The sequence below is a fragment of the Macaca nemestrina genome, chromosome 5, assembly GCF_043159975.1.
Source record: "Macaca nemestrina isolate mMacNem1 chromosome 5, mMacNem.hap1, whole genome shotgun sequence".
NCBI lineage: Eukaryota > Metazoa > Chordata > Mammalia > Primates > Cercopithecidae > Macaca > Macaca nemestrina.
In genome coordinates, this window is record NC_092129.1 from 6,837,034 (window position 1) to 6,858,149 (window position 21,116).

Here is a 21,116-nt window from a genome sequence, read left to right on the forward strand (position 1 = left end):
CAAAGCAAGACCCTCTCTCAGAAAGTAATAGAAAATAAAAAAATATCCATGGTCTATTCACACAGTGATATATTATAACAAATATATTATAACAAATATATTATAACAGATAACAATGAATCTCATAAATATACAGTTGAGTAAAAGAAGTCACATACATAAGATTATCAAGTCATTAATAAACATATTTAAAAGGTAAAACTCATTGATAGTTTATGAATTAATAGGGTGATTCCTTTGGAAATGTAGTAGGGGCAGTAAAGATGCTGAGGATAGCTCTGGGTGCTGGTAATCTTCTATTTTTCAAATTTCATGGTCATCAGAATGTATTCACTTTATGAAAATTCATTTAGCTGTACATTTATGATTGTTATACTTTATTATATTGAGATGAGATTAAAAACTTCACCTAAAATTCTATAATGCAAATAAATATTTTGAAAAATACCTTTTGGTTAAAAAACGAGAAAGCCAAAATATCATTGCATTTTGATATTTTTATTCAATGTATTAATTATATAAAGTTTTTTTTTACATCGATGACCCTCATGTGGGCAGATGTATACAATTTTTCAATGTTGATATTAACTAATGTTTTTGAGAAACTGGTAAGTTTCAGTTTTATTAAAGCATAGTGTCAGTATTATTAAATTATTGTAAATAAATGAGAGAAAGGTTAAAATGACCATAAAGTTTAAATGTTTAAGCATTATGTGTTGAAAAAATGACTTGTCATTAATAAAAGGACAGCACACAACTAAACCTGGTTAGATAAAAAAAATATATTACGTAGAATTAAGTGGGTCATATCTGATTAGTCTAAAATTAAGATTTGTTTTCATTTTTATACTTCTGTTGTTTATCGTGCTGTTGTTGAAGATACAAAATGTTTGGCTAGCGAATAACTTAAGAGATTTTGAAAAACTTCAGAAGGATGTAATAAAACTAGATAACTAAACAATTTGTTGTCAAATGAAACATAATACACAGCGGAAGATATAATACACAATAAGAAATATTTAATATACATCCACTGTTTTGTAATGATTGCAATCACTGAAAAATTAAATATTAATATACACTTGTACAGACTGTCCTTAACTTATGGTGGTTTGAGTTATGATTTTTTGACTTTATTACAGTGTGAAAGCAATACATATTCAATAGAAACCCCATACTTCAAATTTTGAATTTTGATCTTTTCCTGGACTAGGAATATGCAATAAATACTTAGCTCCCAGTCATTCACATGATCATGAGGGTAAACAACTGATAGTGATGCCAGATGATTTTGCCCAACTCTAGGCTAGTAAGTGCTCTGATTTTGTTTAAAGTAGGGTAAGCTAAGCTACGATGGTTAGTAGGTTAGGTATATTACATGCATTTTCAACTTATAATATTTTCAACTTACAATGGATTTATCAGGATGTAACCCCAACCTAAGTCAGGAAGTATGTGTACTTATTTCATCCTCAATATTTTATTTAGATAATTATGGAGTACCTATTATGGTCTTTAGATTCCATATATCTCATATTTCAAAATTATATGGAAAGATCAAGGACCAGGAATAACCAAGACACACCTTGAAAAAGAAGAACACACAAGATAAGGTTTGTCCTATTACATATTGAACTCGTTGTAAAGCTGTATTGCATTTTATAGGCAGTATTGAAGTAGGGATCAATAAATACACCAGTGGAAAATAAAAGAAACATATTCCAGAAACAGATTCATGCATATGTGAAAACCTGATAAATATCAGAACTGTTGTGTCATATCAGCAGGAACAATAGTTAACACAGAATAAAGGGAAAACAATTGACTATTCAAGTAAGAAACAAGAAACAGACCCCATCTCAATTGATAAGCAAAAATTTATTCCATACTGGCATTTGAATATAGTCTTGATTTTAGATAATCGTTTTATAATGACATCAATATTCTGGTTGTTATGATTATACTATGGATTTATAATATGTTAACATTAGGGGAAGGTTGAAGAAGAAAGTAAGTGAACTTCCTGTGTTAGTTTCATAACTGTTCTGTAAGTCTATAATTCTTTCAAAATAAGAAGTTTTTTTTTTAAGAAAGGTAGTACAAGTAGTATGTGATCAATAAAAATTGAATTCCATGTTGATCATGAGTTTTAATGCAAATAGCAAAAGTTAATATTCTTTTGAAAACAATATATAAGAATACCTTTAACCCTTTGTACTTGGAATAATTTTCTTAAATAAGACTTAATAAATACAGATCATAAATAAAAATATGGATAAATCCAACTACTTTAAAAACAAGATTTTCTGTATATCATAATTTCTATCTCATTACCACAATAGTTACCATATATATATATATATATATATATATATATATATTTTTTTTTTTTTTTTTTTGAGACAGAGTCTTGCTCTGTCACCTAGGCTGGAGTGCAGTGGCATGATCTTGGCTCACTGCAAGCTCCACCTCCTGGGTTCACGCCATTCTCCTGCCTCAGCCTCCCAAGTAGCTGGGACTACAGGCACCTGCCACCATGCCTGGCTAATTTTTTTTTTTTAGTAGATATGGGGTTTCACCATGTTAGCCAGGTTGGTCTCGATCTCCTGACTTCATGATCTACCTGCCTTGGCCTCCCAAAGTGCTGGGGTTACAGGCGTGAGCCACCTCATCTGGCCAATTGTTATATTTTTAAGAAACAGAGGTTCAAGAGGTCGATGACAGCTCATAGAAAATAGTGATTTAGATATGGAAATCTAACTTAAATCTCATTTCTGCCTAATTCCAAATTTTTTTCCTTTGGGTGTTATAATTTTCTCCTTCTCAAAAAACATATTTTAATCAGTAATAGAACTAACCTATAATTGTAAAAGAATGCATGGATAATATAACCTGCATTCATGGCATGTTGTATGCTCACACCTACCTAAATTTACAAGAGAAGACAGCTTTTAGTTTATTAGAATCCATTTTTCTTTGTTTTTGACATTTTGAAGTTAGGTATAAATAAGGATTTCCTTATATAAAAACATGTCATGCATATTGCAATTACAAATATAGATTGATACAAGTATGTTGGATTGGTGACATACCATGAGCTGTGTGGCTATTGATACTATGATTTTCTGAAATTGTAAACAACTTTTGGTAAAAGTCTGAGCCGAAGTATATGTTTTATTTAACTTACATGATAATTGTATTTCTGAATAATCCCATAAATATTAAATCTCAGCAAAAAATACTTTACGTTTCAAAAGAGTATTAGGTTTTATGCTCAATCATCCACCAATAAGAATATTAATGGGATATTTGATTTTCCAGTAAAAAAAACTTAAAAAACTTTTTATTGTACAGGGCTGTCCTGTGAATTTCAGTGTAGCTAACCAATGGGACCCAACCAATTACATTCAGTGCATTGCTTTTCTTTGTGACAGTGCAAAATCATTCACATGAGGGGTCTTCAAAAAGTTTGTGAAAAATGCATTTTATGAAAAAACTAAGAAGAGATTCTCAGATTGTTTTGGACCCGAATAAACTCATACTAACTTGTTATAACATGTCTAAGCAGGATCTAGTTTGAGGCACTAAGAAGGGTAAGACATCAGTTAAAAAAAAAAAACCATATCAGAGCAACATGAATTCTGCTAAAATTAAAGAACACACATAAATTTATGGTGATGCTAAAGTGGAAAAATGGTAAAATCATCGATGCTTTACCCAAAGTTTACGAGGACAATGCCCTAAGGAAATCAGCAGTTTACAAATGGGTAACTTGTTTTAAGAGACAAGATGATGTTGAAAATGAAGCCCATACTGGTCGATCATTCTCATCAATTTGTGAGAAAAAAAAAAAAATCATCTTGTCCATGCCCCAAATGAAGAGAACTAAAGATTCACAACACAAACACAAGCCAGCACCATAGACAGATCGACTAGTGCAGCTTACACAATTCTGACTGAGAAATTATAGCTAAGCCAATTTTCCAATTAATAGGTGCCAAAACCATTTCACCCAGATCAGCTGCAGACAAGAGAACTTTCAGCGGAAATTTTCAACAAGTGGGATCAAGATCCGGAAGCATTTCTTTAAAGAATTATAACAGGAGATGAAGCACGGCTTCACCAGTACAATCCTGAAGACAAAGCACAACCAAAGCAATGGCAACTGAGAGGTGGAAGTGGTCCCATCAAAGCAAAAGCAGACCAATCCATGAGCAAAGGTCATGGCAACAGATTTTTTTTTTTTTTTTTTTTTTTTTTTTTTTTTTTTTTTGTAAGCGTAAGTTATTTTGGCTGTTGACTTTCTGGAGGGCCAAAAACAATACTATTTGCATATTCTGAGAGTGTCTTGAGAAAGCCAAAGCTTTTGCAGAAAAACACCTGGGAAGCTTTACCTAAGAGTCCTTTTCCACCATGACAATATTCCTGCTTATCCTTTTCATCTAACAAGGGCAATTTTGTGAGAGGTTTGATGGGAAATCATTAGGCCTCCTCCTCCAATCATTACCATCCCAATTTAGTTCCTTTCAGCTCCTTTTTTGTTTCTGAATCTTAAAACATAAATCTGTAAAGTGTGCTCACTTTTCTTCAGTTAATAATGTAAAAAAGACTGTGCTGACATGACTCATTCCCAGGAGGCTCCACTGGTATTATTGCGTACAAAACTGTCTTGAACTTGATGAAGCTTATGTTGCGAAATAAAGTTTATATTTTTCCCTTTTATTTATTAATTCCATTCTCCACAAACTTTTCAAAATCCCCTCATACATTTTGAAATAATTTAACACCTTATTGGGAAACCCTGGCTAATTCATATCAAGCTTCAGATTAATGTAATCAGGCCTGGCAGTTTTATGTTTGATAGAAACAATAGAACAGCAGTTCCTTGTGTTTGCTGGTTGTTCTACCACCTTCCAACAACTTTCCAAAATCTTTTCTCAAAAACTTTAGAAGGTAGCCATCTCTTCATCTTAGATAAATGTAAGTTAAAGAGGTCTAGTGCACTTTTGGAGGCTGAGGTGGGCAGATCTCTTGAGCTCAGGAGTTCGAGACCAGTCTGGGCAACATGGCGAAAACCTGTCTCTACAAAACTACAAAAATTAGCTGAGTGTGATGGCACACGTCTGTGGTCCCAGCTCCTCAGAAGCCAGGAGGATCACTTGAACCTTGGATGGGAGATGGGAGAATCACTTGAGGCTAGGATGCAGAGGCTGAGGTGGGAGGATCACTTGAGCCTAGGATACAGAGGCTGCAGTGAGCTGAAATTGCACCGCTGCACTCCAGCCTGTGTGACAGAAGAAACAAAATGAAATTCTAGAGATTTTCCCCAAGTCAAACACAATTAAGCAGCTAGGTAAAATGGATCTCTTATTTAGTTGTGAGTTTTCATTATGACAACCAGAGGGAAGTTTAGCCTTCTACAGTTTTGCTATGGGGTGGATCCTTTCACATCATAATGTGCCATTTTCTTGGCTGAATTCAGCAAAGGATGGCATGGCAGTGGCCGTGGCTCTCTGCAGCCTCCTGCCTTGGCTCTGCCACAGGCATCCATGGGCAGCAATTGTTTCTCCCTTGCCTGTATTTCACAGGGCAGCCAGCCGGTCTTTGAGATGTTCACCCAGCACTTCTTGAAGTCTGTGTGATATATTAAGGAACTTTGTTCACTGTTGAAGGCAACCATCTGGTACAAAGTGCTGACACATTTGTTCTGATAGAGCACTGGGAAGAAGCCTACCAGAGCTGCTGTGGGGGAGGTGAGGACAGGAGCAGCTGACAACCCTGAAGCCCCATGAGGACACATGGGAAGACTTTATGGGAGCTGAGAAAGACCAAAAACACTCTTGTGCAAACACTCACGGTTAAGAGATCTGAAGTATCAGCAAAAGTACAAAGTGCTTCTCTCACCCAGGGAATGTGGGGAGATGTGGGGCAGTCCTGGGGAAGCATACACAAGCATGTGCAAACTCAGCCCTCTCGTTTGGAATAAACAATTATCTTATAAAATGACAGCATCAAATTATATTATTAGAGATCCCCTCTTATCTTCTTTTAGGCATAAGCTAAGAACTAACTTGTTCTCCTCTTGTTAACAACACAATGGTGACACAGGTGAGAAGTTATATATTACGGAAGTCCAGACAGGCTTTCATGGAAATAATACCTAATCAGGCACAGAAAGGGGGTATAGTAGACAGAATAGCCTCACCTACCCAAAAATATCCACATCGTCATTTCTGGACTCTGAAAATGTTATGCTGTATAGCAAAAGGAAATTAAAAATGCATATGGAATTAAATTTGCTAATCAGATATCATGAGATGGGGAGACCATCTGGATGGTCTGGACAGTCCTGATGTAGTCACAAACGTCCTCATGAGTGAAAGACAGGCAAAACAGTAAGTTTCAGAATGGCGCAGCTTGAGAAAGACTCAAGCAACCATTGTGGGTGGCTTTGAGGATGGAAGGGGGCCATGAGCCAAGGAATGCTGACAACCTCTAGAGCCGGAAAAGGCAAGAGAATGAATGGACTCCCAGAGCCACTAGAAAGGCATGCAGCCTTACTGAGACCCGTTTGAACTTTGGATGTGCAGAACTGTATAATGACATCTTTGTGTTGTTATAAGCCATAAGGCTGTCTACAGCAGAAATAGGAAACTAATATAGGGTGGATTAACTAGTGCCTTTTTACTTTGTTTGTGGGATGGCAGACTTAGAGCAGCAGGTCGATAAATTTAGCAGCAGTGACTTAGTGATGAGAGAGAAAGATGTTTCATGGCTGCTTGTCTTTGCATCATATGTTAAATTCTATCCTAATTCAAGCTTTCCCAATGTAGAAGTAATAGGGACTAGAATCAAACAGTTTCTTTGGAAATAATTCCAGTGTTCTGCTGAGATGAAATTATGAACAATGCCCAGGTACATTAATTTTGCCTACAGTATGGAGGATTTTGTGCTATACATTGCATTTCACATTTGTCAAAGGTATAGTAATTTTGAGAAGGGAAGATTCAAAGAATAATGCTTTAAAGAGGCATATGGGATTAACTGAAGGGAACTGAGGCCAGCTAATGTCTTTTGCATTATTTATTCATTTACCAAATGTGTTTAGGAGCTGTGCTCAGCGTAGAGACAATAAAAAAATGGCCAAACTTAATTTGTGTTTTCAAGAGGTTAATCGTCCATTGAATGAGACAATCCTATGGATGATTAAAAGACGACACAGCAAATACTTCCCTGGAGGCATGGACAGGATGTGGGGAAACAGGGCCTGGTGTTGGAGTGTCCCTGGGGAGAATGACCAGCAATAGTTCACTGTGTGATTATCTCGCCTGAGTATTCTTATTGCATCCATGAGCACTCTATTCTTGAAACAAATGTCATATTGGACTCTTTTAATTACTTACTTGTCTGTCTTCCCTAGTTGTTTTTTATGTCCTTAAAGAAAGGCCTGTATATTTTCCCATTTGAATTCCTAATGAAAACCCTAAACAATAGAGAGAGAAAGAGGCTCCTGAAAAGAAAATGGTATGTATTCCAGAGTAAGCATTGCAATGGGAATACAATGGGCATATTCAGGGAAGCAAAGGAAGGTGAGGGTTTAAAAAGGAGACATGAGGAGGATTATATAATTGTTTTTGGATAATTATCCTTGAGTGCAAGAATCGGTACCAATGGGAGCACCAGTCTGAGGTTGGACAGGAAGTTGCTGGACAGATGTCCTCGCAAACATATTATTTTGTGTAAGGTTGCAGTGGCCTTTGTGTAAGCTTGTGGTTTTTGCAGAGCCTTTTGCAGAGTTCTTATCATCAGGCGTACTTGAATGAGAACCCTCCATCATGGCCTTCCCCGGCTCCATTTGTCAGGATTTTAACACAAGTGACTTTGTGAGTCTAACAACTTTTACACTAGCAACTTGCTACAGTGTGAATATTTGTGTCCTCCTCCCCCACATTCATGTGTTGATACCTAGCCCCAAAGGTGATAGTGTTAAGAGGTATGGACTTCGGAAGGTGATTAGGTCATGAAGTTAAAGGGCTTCCTACTGTTACAAAAAAAAAAAAAAAAGAACATATTGGTACCAAGTGAAGATGCAACAAGAAGGCACTGTCTATGAGAAGTAAGCCTTCATCAGACACGATATCTGCTGATGCCTTGATGTTGGACTTCCAGCATTCAGAACTGTGAACAATAATGTTTTCACCTTATAAAATTCCCAGTCTGTAGCTGTAGTACCCTTTTATAGCAGCCTGTACAGACTAAGACACAACTACTTCAGGTTACTCACTTGCAGGCTGAGTACATGAATGGTAGAGTGAGTGAATGAGAGGGTGACTGAGTGAATCAGGTGACATTTGGTCTGAAGGATCTTGAAGTACAAGTAAACAATCAGTGAGATGGGAGATATATATATATGCCAGGTGCCGGGTAAAGACTATATATATATGTATATATATATATACAGAGAGAGAGAGAGAGAGAGAGAGAGAAAGAGCACGCAGGTAAAGCTAACAATATTGTTCCACTTTGATTTTAATTTCAAAGACATCTTTAACACTTTACTATTCTTGTATACAAATGCCACTTAAACCTGGGTACAGTCAAACTTGAAGATACTAGCAAGAACTGGTGCCCCCGGGGTGGCCCTGTAAGCAAACTGTCCTCTTTCTCCTGACGCATAGTCACAATGGCAAACACAAATGACTCACAACTGTGGACCCCCATATCAAGGCTCCAGGACAACACGGCATATGGAAAAGGGGTCCTTGCTTTGTCCCTGGACTCGGAAATGCCCTTCCTTTCTCTCTCTGTTGTTTCCCTTGGACCACTCACTGTTCTTCCTTTTCCTCCATTCTTTCTTTTGTTCACATCAGCTCTGGCTAAAACCAAAGTCGCTTCATGGTCCAGAATCAATAGCTAAATTCAAGCATTTTCCTGTGTAAAAGGGCTATGAGGACTAAAACAGTCAGAGCCAGGCCGATCATAACCCATTTCTACCACTTCGGGAATTCACATCTATCATGTGTTGTTTTGTATGTTTGTTTGTTCTCCCATCTTCAAAGATACATGAGTCATTTCCTCTCATTTTTCTTGTTCAAGAGAAAATTAGAAAAGAGAGGCTAAAATGATCAAAGACAGGAGTGGGGTGTGTACTCCCCTGTTGCTGTATCAGAGCTTATCAGAGAAGAAAAATTTGAAGTCCATAGTTTTTAAGGAATAAGTCATAACCAAGCTATGTGAGCTATTTTCCCACCAACAACTTAGAATTGAAGAAGTTTTTGTTTAAATATTCATGTAACAGAGTTATTTAAAGTGTATTTTTGATAGTAACATACTGTGGACACTAATGAGCTTTTGTAATGATAGATAATTATAAGAGGCGTTTCAGATGGTTTAGCAAGGTAATTTTTGAAATTTTAATTATTAACTAATATTTATATGTGGTTCTTAAAAACATGATTTTCGCATACATTTTATTGGAGAAGAAAGAATAAATTCTATAGTTTGAGAATTTTATTAGGAAATTAATATTGCTATTATTTAGATTTGCATATATCCAAATGTACTAAAACCATCTCTTGGATTTTCTTGTTTATAATATTCCCAATGGTTTACAGATTTGCAGAATCATCATTCCCAGAGTTATAAAAAGGCAATTTTCTGCCTCGCTAGTTATTTTCATATAAACAGTTGAGTACATTTAGTTGAGTACATTTAGGGGTTACATTAATAGCAAAATAGAATCTTCTAGAAACAACATTAAAACATGTTACAAAGTCCCAGTATTTACATCACATTGTATGGGTCCTTTGGAGCCAAGTGGTAAGTGCAGGGGCATAGATTGGGAGCTAGTATTAATTTCTTAAATTTGTTCTAAATATTATAGATGGCTATATACACATATATACAATTTAATCCAAATTTTATAGAATTTGTATTTTTTAAAGGCAGTGTTAGGCTTCTGGGAGGGGAATGATGATATTAATAGTTCCATTTTACAGATGAAAATGCAGAGACTGGTTAAACAAGTAAGCTACCTATTTCAGAAGAGAATGCAAGCGTACGTCACATGTCACACACACACACAGTCACACATTTAGCACAGACTGAATGGAAGAAAGAAAATCACATGTAACCCAGAAGATCTGAATATAGGGTCTAAATATCCAGAAGGAAAAACAAAGGTATCTGGAAGAAACATTAGAATAGCCCATAAAACTCAGATCATTTACTACATAAATTCTGAAATATGGCATAACAGCATTTTTTGGACAATAATGCAAAAATTGTAAATTTTTCATTAAGATTGCAAATGGCAAATCAAACTAATTCATGGAGAATGTTGCAGCTATTTTGTTAGTTTTTTCCATGGTACACATCCTTTCTCTCTCATTGTCTTTCTGTGTTTTCTCATAGTGGGAATGGGAGGTTGAAGTCAATGACATACCTTTTTCAAAACTGAAGTTCTCTGATACTGTGGTTTTAAAGCAGCTACAAAATTATGCTCTCTTACTTCTTTCTTCAGACAACTAACAAAAAGTCTAAGAAGTGGAAAATCTACATTAAGGAAACTCCTACAACCAACAGTCTTGAGAAAACTAACCATTTTTGACTTTAAGACTTGAATTCGTCTTGATGTGTCCTTTAGCTTCTTAAGAAATTTTCCCAGAGTCCCTTACGCATGAAGCTTAACAGCAAATGGCAAGGGAAGATCAATAGCGGGAAGGTCCTGAAGCAATGAGACTGGGCATCCTGACACAGGTATGTCCACAAGATGATTGACAACATGACATTTGAGCCACTCCTGTATGTCATCAGATGAAGGTGGGGGTCACCTCAGGAGTATGAGTTAAAAAAAAATGACATGTGACCTATGGAACCACATCTTCAGACAGAGCTGCAGCAGCAGGCATGCATCAGTGTGCCGGGCAGCACTGTGAGAAGGGATGATTCATTTTCATCCAGAAAGGTAGCCATCCAAGAGGCAGAACCCTAAATAATGACAGGCCTCAAAGCCGAGACTACCACTGTGCTCCAAACAATATGTGTCTGTTCTACTGAAATAGCTGCTGTGCACGCTGTCAGGAGTGACATTTGTGAAAGTACTCAGTGAAGGACAAATTCGTCAAGATGGCAGCTTCTGGGAGGTTGTCAATACAGTGAACACTTGATGTCACTGCAACAGATTTGATAAAAATCATTTGTTTATTAAGGATGTAAAGTCATTTTCCAGTATCTCAGCTTCTGATGATCTATGGCAAGGTAAACAATTAAAATAAGGAAAATGAAGATGAAGATAAACAAAGGCCAAAGAGATGGGACCTTAAGCATTTCACTACTGAACTGGGCCTGTAGCATTAGATTGATGAGTAGCGTCATGGAAAGAATAACAAAATAAGAGTGCTTTTCACACAAAACTACAGAAAATTGGTAACAATTCATTGGGTGCAAGAATTCAAACAGGGAGCCTCTTTGACACATCTTTACTACCATAGATAACACTAGAAATATATCATGATACCATCACACTCCTCTGAGAATGAGAGCTGTGATGAGAGAAACATATCTTGAGTATGATAACATACACACCAGCGTTTTCACACTATTAGGAAATTCTACAAAAATCAGATGTATCCTTTTATGCCATATTTTAAGTACATGCCACATGGAGGGAGAGGACAGTGTTAGACATTGATGGTATAGGGATAGAAAAGTTCTAATTCCTGTACCTGAAGCAAATCAGGCCAGACCACCAGATACTTTTCGGTCCTGAGGAGTAGACTGTCAAACACAATAATTAAAGCATATTATGGTAAGTATTATGATTTAACTTATAAATAATATGCTAAAGAAAACAGAGAAGAGAAATGCCTTTTGCTGTTTGGGGAAAGAAGAATGTGAGGTGTATGCCCACACACACTGGACCAAATAGTTTTTTTATTAGGCGACAACATTTAAACATCAAGAAATATAAATGGTTGCTGGGCGCAGTGGCTCATGCCTGTTATGTGAGAACCTAGTCAGGGTTCTCTAGAGGGACAGGACTAATAGGATACATGGATATATGAAGGGGAATTTATTAAGTGGAATTGACTCATGCTATCATAAGGTGAAATTCCACAATAGGCCGTCTGCAAGCTGAGGAGCAAGGAAGCCAGTACGAGTCTCAAAACCTCAAAAGTAGGGAAGCTGACAGTGCAGCCTTCTGTCTGTGGCTGAAGGCCCAAGAGCCCAAGATGCCCTGGCAAATCACTGGTGTAAGTCCAAGAGTCCAGAAGCTAAAGAACTTGGAGTCTGATGTTCCAGGTCAGGGAGCAGCCAGCACGGGAGAAAGATGAAGGCCGGAAGACTCAGCCAGCCTGCTCATTCCACTTTCTTCTGTTTGCTTTTTCTAACCACACTGGCAGCCAAGGGGATGGTGCCCACCCAGATTAAGGGTGGGTCTGCCTTTCTTAGTCCACTGACTCAAGTGTTAATCTCCTTTGACAACACCCTCACAGACATACCCAGGAACAATACTTTACATCCTTTCAACCGAATCAAGTTAACACTCAATATTAACCATCACAGGAGGCTTTCTGCAGAAGAAAATGTAAAAGTTGAGTCTTGACTGTCCACAAAGACTTGGCTATTTGCAAGAAGTTGAGGGGAATATGTTGAGAAGAATTCCTGGAAGAGAGTGTAACTTATTGGTTATTAAGTTAGTGTGAGAGGTCTAATGTGTTTCAGGTACCACTTTTGAAATATTTTAACCTCAGGACACTTTATGGTCTTAAAAGTTACTTAGAACACCAAGAAATTTCTGTTTTTGAGGATGATATTTATTAATAAATACTGTATTCAAAATTTAAAAATAAATGTAAAATTTATATTTATTAATATATTTTAAAATAGCAATAATAACTGTTGACATCAGCTTATTTTATGAAAAAATGACTATTTTATTAAAAGAAAGTAGCAGTTAGAGAAGTGGCATTGTTTTCCATTTGAAATCTATTAATATCTGTCCTAATAGAAGACAGATGGATTCTCATCTGCTTCTGCATTTCTTCCATTGAAATATGTAGTTTTAGTTGAAATTTATAAGGAAAATTTGGTCTCACACAGATATATATCTGAAAGAGGAAGAAGTATATGTAGCTTGCCTAGAAAATTGTGACTATTCTTCTTTAATATTACACCAAAACTCAGCAAATCATAGTTTCTCAAAGTTGAATTGCAAGGTAGAATATATAGCAATATCAGCAAGCTTTTCATTGATTGTTCTTGTTTTGGTCTATCTTGTAACTTTCAATGGATCTTTACCTATGCATAATTTTGGTCATTTGGAAAATACTGGTTTAGTGAGGTCTACAGATCTTTAAAACATGGTATATTTTATTGTAGAATATTTTTTTAAATCACATTTGTTAAATATCACCACAGGTCTTATCAAATCTCTGAAATATTAAGAAGTATTTAAGCTGATGTGGATTGGTAGTTATTTTCCAAAATACTAAATTAAACTTGAAGGCTCAATTTCTATCATTGGCAGTAAATACTATCAGTTATTTTCCTTTGATAAGAACCTTTAAATTTATTAAACAAAATGGCAGTTAGTCAAATATTAATACCTGCAGTAAGCGACTGGGTCATCCTGTTAAGTATTCGTGAAAAAGCAGGTAGTTCAATTTGCCTCTCAAACTGTTCTGTAAGGGCTTTACCTTGTGACAAATGCTTTAGGCATACTTCTTATTTCGTTTTTTCAGTATTACAAGATGGGATGCAAGGATTGATATTTAATAAATTGATACATTTTGCCTCTATATCAAAGACATTTAGCATTTTCTTGAATCGTGGGTTGTGGCCATGGAGAATTCATTGGTGTTACCGACTTGATTCTTGCTTCTCAGAGATGGGCAAATTCACTGCAACTGCTTCCGAGGGCAAATGGCACCATAGTGTTAATAAAGGTGATGATTTATCATTGCTATAAAATTAGTCTTGATGCACAGCACCCTTGTGCATAGATGGAGTTTCTATGGGCAGCCTCCATGGTTCCACAGTTGAGTCCTTAGGATTTGTGAACATGCTGAGATTTCACTTCCTGGATTGTGTTATGTGGACGGCATAAAGAGTAGATGACCTGGATGTGGCCAATCTCATCACAGGAGCTGTGGACAGGAGACGAGAGCAGATCTCAGAGAGTTTGAAACGTGAGACCTTCACCCACTGTTGCTGACTTTGGAGATGGAGGAGGTCATAGCCAAAGAAGACAGGCAGCAACTAGAAGATGCTAGAACTAAGTAGAAGTGGTAAACAGCCCTGGACCAACACACTGCACGGAAATGGGACTGTAGTCCTATGACTGCATGAAACTGAATTCTGCAAACAACATGAATGAGGCTACACATGGCTTTCCCCTGGAATATCCAGTAGGCAGACCTGCCAACACATTGATGGTGGCCTTGGGAGACCCGGGACAGGGACTCTTCACATTTTACCTGGACTCCTGACCCATGGAAACTGTGAGACCATAAATGTGTGCTGTGTTAAGCCGAAAAAGTTTGCAGTAATTTGTTTGACATGAATAGAAGATTTAGAAACAGAAATAAATACACCATAAAAGGGTCTCTGGGACTCTCAAGGGCCCATAGTCTATATTTTGAGAACTGCTGGCTTAAGACATCATTTGGTAGACAAGTAGGGAGGACTCATCTGGGACCTGTGCTACCTTTACATCTTATACTTTCTTACATTCTATTTTGGCACAGATATCTTTTGTATGCTGAATTCAGGCTTTTCTAGGCCAACTGAATCAAGTTTCAGCATTGTGAGATGAAAACTTGGGCACTCATGGCTACATTTGACCTATAGATGACAGTGTGGACCACACACACTGGACCAAATAGTTTTTTAAATTAGGTGACAACATTTAAACATCAAGATATATAAATGGTCGCTGGGCACAGTGGCTCACGCCTGTTATCCCTGCACTTTGGGAAGCCAAGGCAGGAGGATTGCTTGAGCCCAGGAGTTTGGGACCAGCCTGGTCAACACAGGGAAACCTTTTTCTAAAAAAAAAAAAAAAAAAAAAAAAAAATTAGCTGGGCATGGTGGCATGTGCCTGTGGTCCAAGCTACTTGGGGGGCTGAGGTGGGAGGATTGTTTGAGCTTGGGAATTTGAGACTGAGTAAGCTGTGATCACTCCACCACACTCCAGCCTGGGTTACAGAGCAAGACCCCATCTCAAAAGGAAAAAAAAAAAAAGGAAATATAAATGGTACACATACACAATAAAAACTATTCATTGTAAGAATAAATGAAATTGTGTCTTTTGCAGCAACAAGGATGGAACTGGAGGCCATTATCTTAAGTGAGACAAGTCAAATACAGAAAGACAAATATCACATTTTCTCACTCCTAAAAGGGAGCTAAAAAAGGTGAACACATGGACACAGAGAGTTGAATCATAGACAATGGAGACTCAGAAAAGGGAGGGGGTAAGAGGGGGTGGATGATGAGAAATTACTTACTTAGTTATTCCACCGAACGCCCTGATTTACACATCACACAATCTATGCATGGAACAAAACTGTAATTGTATCCAATAAGTTTATGCAAATAAAACAATCCAGACTGCTTTAAAATCTAGGCTTTTCTAAAAACTCACAATGTACACCAAGGTGAGCCCTGATTCTGTCAGGATGACATTCAGTTGAAGCCCACCTAGTCGTCTAAGAATGTGCCTTCCAACGAATCTGAGGCTGCACACCTGCTCAGGTGCTCTGCGTTCATCTTCTCTTTCACCTGCGGCGTCTTTCACATCACCTTCCTGATGCCTGTATCCAGTAGCTCCCAGTTAGCCTGGGAGATGGACTGAGTCAGGGGCCAGGTGATTTCCCTTCGGGGAGTCCCTTCTCTCTTTCTTTTCCCGTCTATATCCCTGGGGCTATATTGCTCCTTGGCTATAACTATAGACTGTTTGCTAGAAGGCTGGACTCCTGCTTCACTTAGGGAAACTTAGTTTGCCCAGAGAAGGGGCAAGAGAAACAGAAACAGAAGCAGTCCAGATGAGAGAGAAGGTGCTTGAACTTTGATCGCTGCAGATTTTCTTGGCATTTAAATGCTGATGAAGCAGGTATGCTTTGGGAAAGATGCTTGCAAGGTTCCTAACTGGAAATTTTTAAGTTTGTTTTCTTAACTTTTTCTTTGCTGATTGTTAGATCCCTGGGTCCAGGTCCAGTCCATGCTGTGGTCTGAAGGGAGTGGGTGGATGGGCAGAAAGAACACTGAGGAGGGGAGAGGGAGGCCGTATGCAGGTGAATGTGGTTTTACTCAGCATCAGCTCTCATCAACAGCTTTCTCACCCTAGCTCTTTAATGTGTACCCTGTCTTGGCTGCTTGAGCCAGCAGCTCCTACACACAGCTGTGTGGCCGGCTCTCCCCTGCCTTCAGGGTCAGCAGCTTAACTCTTTCTCTCTCTGGGCACGATGCAAGCCGTGCATTGTTGTGCCATGCTGACCCATGCCCTGGCTCCCCTCTGTCCGTCTGCAAGACAGACAGCTCTGATTCTCTCTCTTTCTCCGGGTGCCAGTGTGCCTGCCATGTCAAGCCATGTTGAGCCGAGCCAAGCCCCGTGCATGTCATCAGCAGGGCAATTATACCCTCTACAGACAATAGTGGCTCCAAGCCAAGCATGAACTTACACAAGGAGGTTATATAACAAGTGGAGGCGTGCTCTGGCACACCAAACTCTCTGAGTCATGCAGGCCTGGATATTCACTTTGGCCTATTCCTTGACCAGAGCACATCCATGTACCTTAAAGTGATAGAAACCCCCTTTCAATGTGCATGTCTATTGTGAGACTTTGGGATATTTCTAAGCATGAGGAATGTGATAACTGTGAGGGGCTCTTAGCTGCCCTTGTATCTGAGTGTCACTTGCAAACACAGGGAGCTTCGAGTGGTTTTAGCTTTCACCAGGCACACTAAACTTGTGGTCAGGTAACACCCTGCTGCTCTTTTCAAGGGGCAATTTAGAAAGTCTTTTTTTTTGTTGTTCATTTGTTTGTTTAATTTTGAGATAAGAGTCTCGTTCTGTCACCCAGGCTGGAGTGCAGTGGCGCGACCTCGGCTCACTGCAACCTCCACCTCCTGGGTTCACGCCATTCTCCTGCTTCAGCCTCCCATGTAGCTGGGACTACAGGTGCCCGCCACCACACCCAGCTAATTTTTTGTATTTTTAGTAGAGATGGGGTTTCACCTTGTTAGCCAGAACAGTCTTGATCTCCTGACCTCGTGATCCGCATGCCTTGGGCTCTCAAAGTGCTGGGATTACAGGCGTGAGCCACCGTGCCTGGCCGGTATAAAGTCAGTTTTGAATAGACTTGTCAAACCAGATAATTTTTTAAAGCTTTTTGGATTACATTATAAACAGAAGGGCACACAAATCGTAACTAAACAGTTAATGATTATCCCTAAATCAACACACTCATGAACCTCAATTCAGTTCCTTGCAATTTTTACCTAACGAGGTGTCTGATGTGATAGCCATCCTTAAAATCTTTTCTTCTGAATATACTCTTATTGATTTGAGTTTGTAATTATATCCATCATGTTGGGGACAAAAAAAAAGGATCTGCGGTAGATTAGAAAACAATTGTTCTTTTTCTGTCCCCACTGAGCTTTCAAACCCACTCTGTGGGACGAGTTTTTCTCCTGTGTGTGAACGAGGTAGAACACAGATGCAATACATTTTCAGTTCCCTCTTTAGTGATAGACAGTTTTCCAATCATTTTTATCCATCCACAAATAGCCTCAGTTCCATCATTAAAATGTTTAATTCAAGTGAAAAAAGAAAACTTCCCAAATTCATTGGCGATGAACTCCGTTGGTTTAAGCTTGCTAGAAGACAGGGATCCTGTTGTTACGGAAGGGATTTTGTGCTCTCATTTTCCCCACCCCATTTAAGAACTTTGTTTTCTGATTCCTGTAGAGTTACGGGTGTAGAAGAGAAAGAAGTAGAGAATGGACAGGAAACTGATCCTCTCCTAAAAACTCCCTGGACATGGTTATCCCCCGAAGGTGCCTCTGTCTAGGTCTGACACGTAATCTACTGACTCATCCTCTTTACTTATTTGTGAGTCTTGCAGGGACCCTGCTGCCCACAGATGAGGAGCTTTTGCCTTCAGCGTTCTTGACCCCAACCATTTGTGCCTTAGCCTTTTGTGGTCCATGCATCAGTTGAGATCATCTTTCCATTCCAAATATTTTACCCGGAGAAGATCTAGGGGAAATCCAAGTTCTCTCTCACATCCACTACCTAATGACGCTGTCAGAGAGATAAGATTCCAGGGGATGCATATTGATCTCTGCAAAGGGGTCCTGGCAACCTCTGTTCATAAATGTTTACAGGAGACACTCCTTGCTGAGGGGCACTGTGGAGGAAACAGACGGGATGTTTTCTTTAAATAAATCATCCTTCTAATTGCTTATTCCTACCCTCGTGTATCCTTAATGTAGTGAGGGCTAAGAATGTACAAAACAGGTTTCTGGGACCCCTTTGGAAGTTTTACTTGGTGAATATCATACCTAATTTTGGAATACGGACAGAGTAGGTGCCCATTAACATGCAGTTTCACTGGAGGTGAGTCAGAGAAGCATCCTATTATTGTTTTGTGATACAGTCTATGAAAATCTTTTGGAAATCTTGCTGTCCATATAAACGTGCTGTCCTCTTCAGCTTGTTTTTGATGCAGGAGAGGTCCTGCTCCTTGTGAAGTGGGGCTACCCCATAGGTCGTGTGCCCAGAGCAGCAGCTCAAAGACAGTCCTGCAGTCATATTTACATCCACTTTCAATCACGTGCAATTTAATCTGCCCTTTAATGGGCAGATTAGGCAGAAATCTATAGAAAAGGGTGGCAACTTCTGGTCATCAAGTCATTGCCATGAAAAGAGGTGGTAAAATCTGGATGTCGCCACGGCAATGGTAAACTGACATGGCACACGGATGGGAGTGTCTTGTGGAAAGCCGCTTTTTCTCTGTCCCTGTTTTAACTAGTCCTCAATTTGGTTTGATGTCTGAGCGCCACCTCTGGAGTGAAGACCCACCTCCTGTGCCGAGTCCTGCCTTCTACCTCGGTTTCGCCCATAGATTTGTGTGCATGTCTCTGACGTCATTAACAGTTTAATGAGCAGTTGGAAGAAATTGGCATGATTGGGGTAAACTGCACATAATAGGTAAAGATGACTGCTTCTGAGTTGGCAGAATGTGATCTATCAACACTGCTCATGTATGAGCGAAACTGCAGTGCTACCTAACCTCACTATTCCATCGACATCTATGTTATGTTCAAAATTACGTATTATGATTTTTTCCAAATATTTTGTATAAATCCACAGAAATTAATTGTATTTTTAAAAGAAGTTAATTCAAAAGAACATACGAGAAACCCAACAAAAAATTGGCAGTAAAAGGAAGACTATTTTAAACTTGAGATTTCTTGGCATGAGCTTCTGAGATGCTAGAAATTGATAAACTAAGTTTGAAGATCATTAGAAAATTATCAGTGTGAGTAAAAGGCGAATTAAAAACTGCGGAGAATATTTATGACATGAGAGGAAAATGATTAATGCTTTTATGATTTCAATATCTTCATGAAATCAGTGAGCAAAAGACAATGACTCCATTAAAACTGAACAAATATATAAAGAGCAATTCATAAATTACCACGATAAAGTCCAAAATTGTCAATAATCTAAGCAAGGCAAATATAAAAAATTAGAAGCCATTTTTCATCTTTCAAACTGGCAATGGTAAACAGTAATATACAGAGTTGGCAAAGATTCAAGATATTCTCATGTAAAGCTGATAGAAGAGAAAAAAGGGTTATAGATCTCAGTATGGAAAAAGTAAATAAAAATACTTAAAATATGCGTATGCTTTGACCCATTAATCTCATACATAGAAATTTAAATCAAGGGAATATTAAGGGATGGGTGCCAAGATTAACTACAAGAAGGTAGAGCATTGTGTCAATAGTGAAAACTTTGAAAACAAAATCAAACATAAAACATTAGGTCAGTGGCTGAATAAATTTGTATTTCTTTATAGTGGTATACCTTCTAACCACTAAGTTACATAGAGCAAATTAAATGAAAAATAACTATTCTTTCAGAATTTGTATTTACTGAACCTCTGCTTTGTGTGTGGGACTCTTCTAGCTACTGAGGATAAAGTAGTGAGCAAGACAGTTAAAATCCCTATTCTCACTAGTAGGCTTACCTACTAGTGAATGCAAGATAATTTCCAATAAGTGCTTTGATAAAAATAATGCAGATTAATGTGATAGAATAAACCAGAGTATGAAATAGTATATATAGCAGGAACCCATTTTTTATTTTTAATTTCTGTGGGTACCTAGTATGTATGTATGGGGTACAGGAGAAGTTTTGATACAGGCATGCCATATGTAACCATCACATCATGGAAGATGGGGTATCCATCCCTTCAAGCATTTATCGTTTGTGTTACAAACAATCCAATTACACTCTTTTAGTTATTTTAAAATATGCAATTAAATTATTATTAATTCTAGTCACCCTTTGTGCTATCAAATACTAGGCCTTATTCATTCATTCATTCTTTTTTTTTTTTTTTTTTTTTTCCTCTGTCATTCAGGCTGGAGAGTGGTGGCGCAATTTCAGCTCACCGAAACCTCTACCTACAGGGTTCAAGTGATTCTCTCACCTCAGCTTCCCGAGTAGCTGGGATTGCAGGCATTTGTCACTATGCCCAGCTAATTTTTGTATTTTTAGTAGAGACAAGGTTTCACTACGTTGGCCAGGCTGGTCTCAAACTCCTGACCTCAGGTGATCCAGCTGCCTCGGCCTCTCAAAGTGCTGGGACTACAGGCATGAAACACCGCTCCCAGCTTATTCATTCTATTTTTTCATACACTTTAAATAGCCTCACCTCCCTCTCACCCCCGACTACTACTCTTCCCAGCCTCTCATAACCATCCTTCTACTCTCTATCTCCATGGGTTTGTTTTAATGCTTAGATCCCACAAATAAATGTGAACAATCAATGTTTGTTTTTCTGTGCCTGGCTTATTTCACTTAACATAAAGAGCAC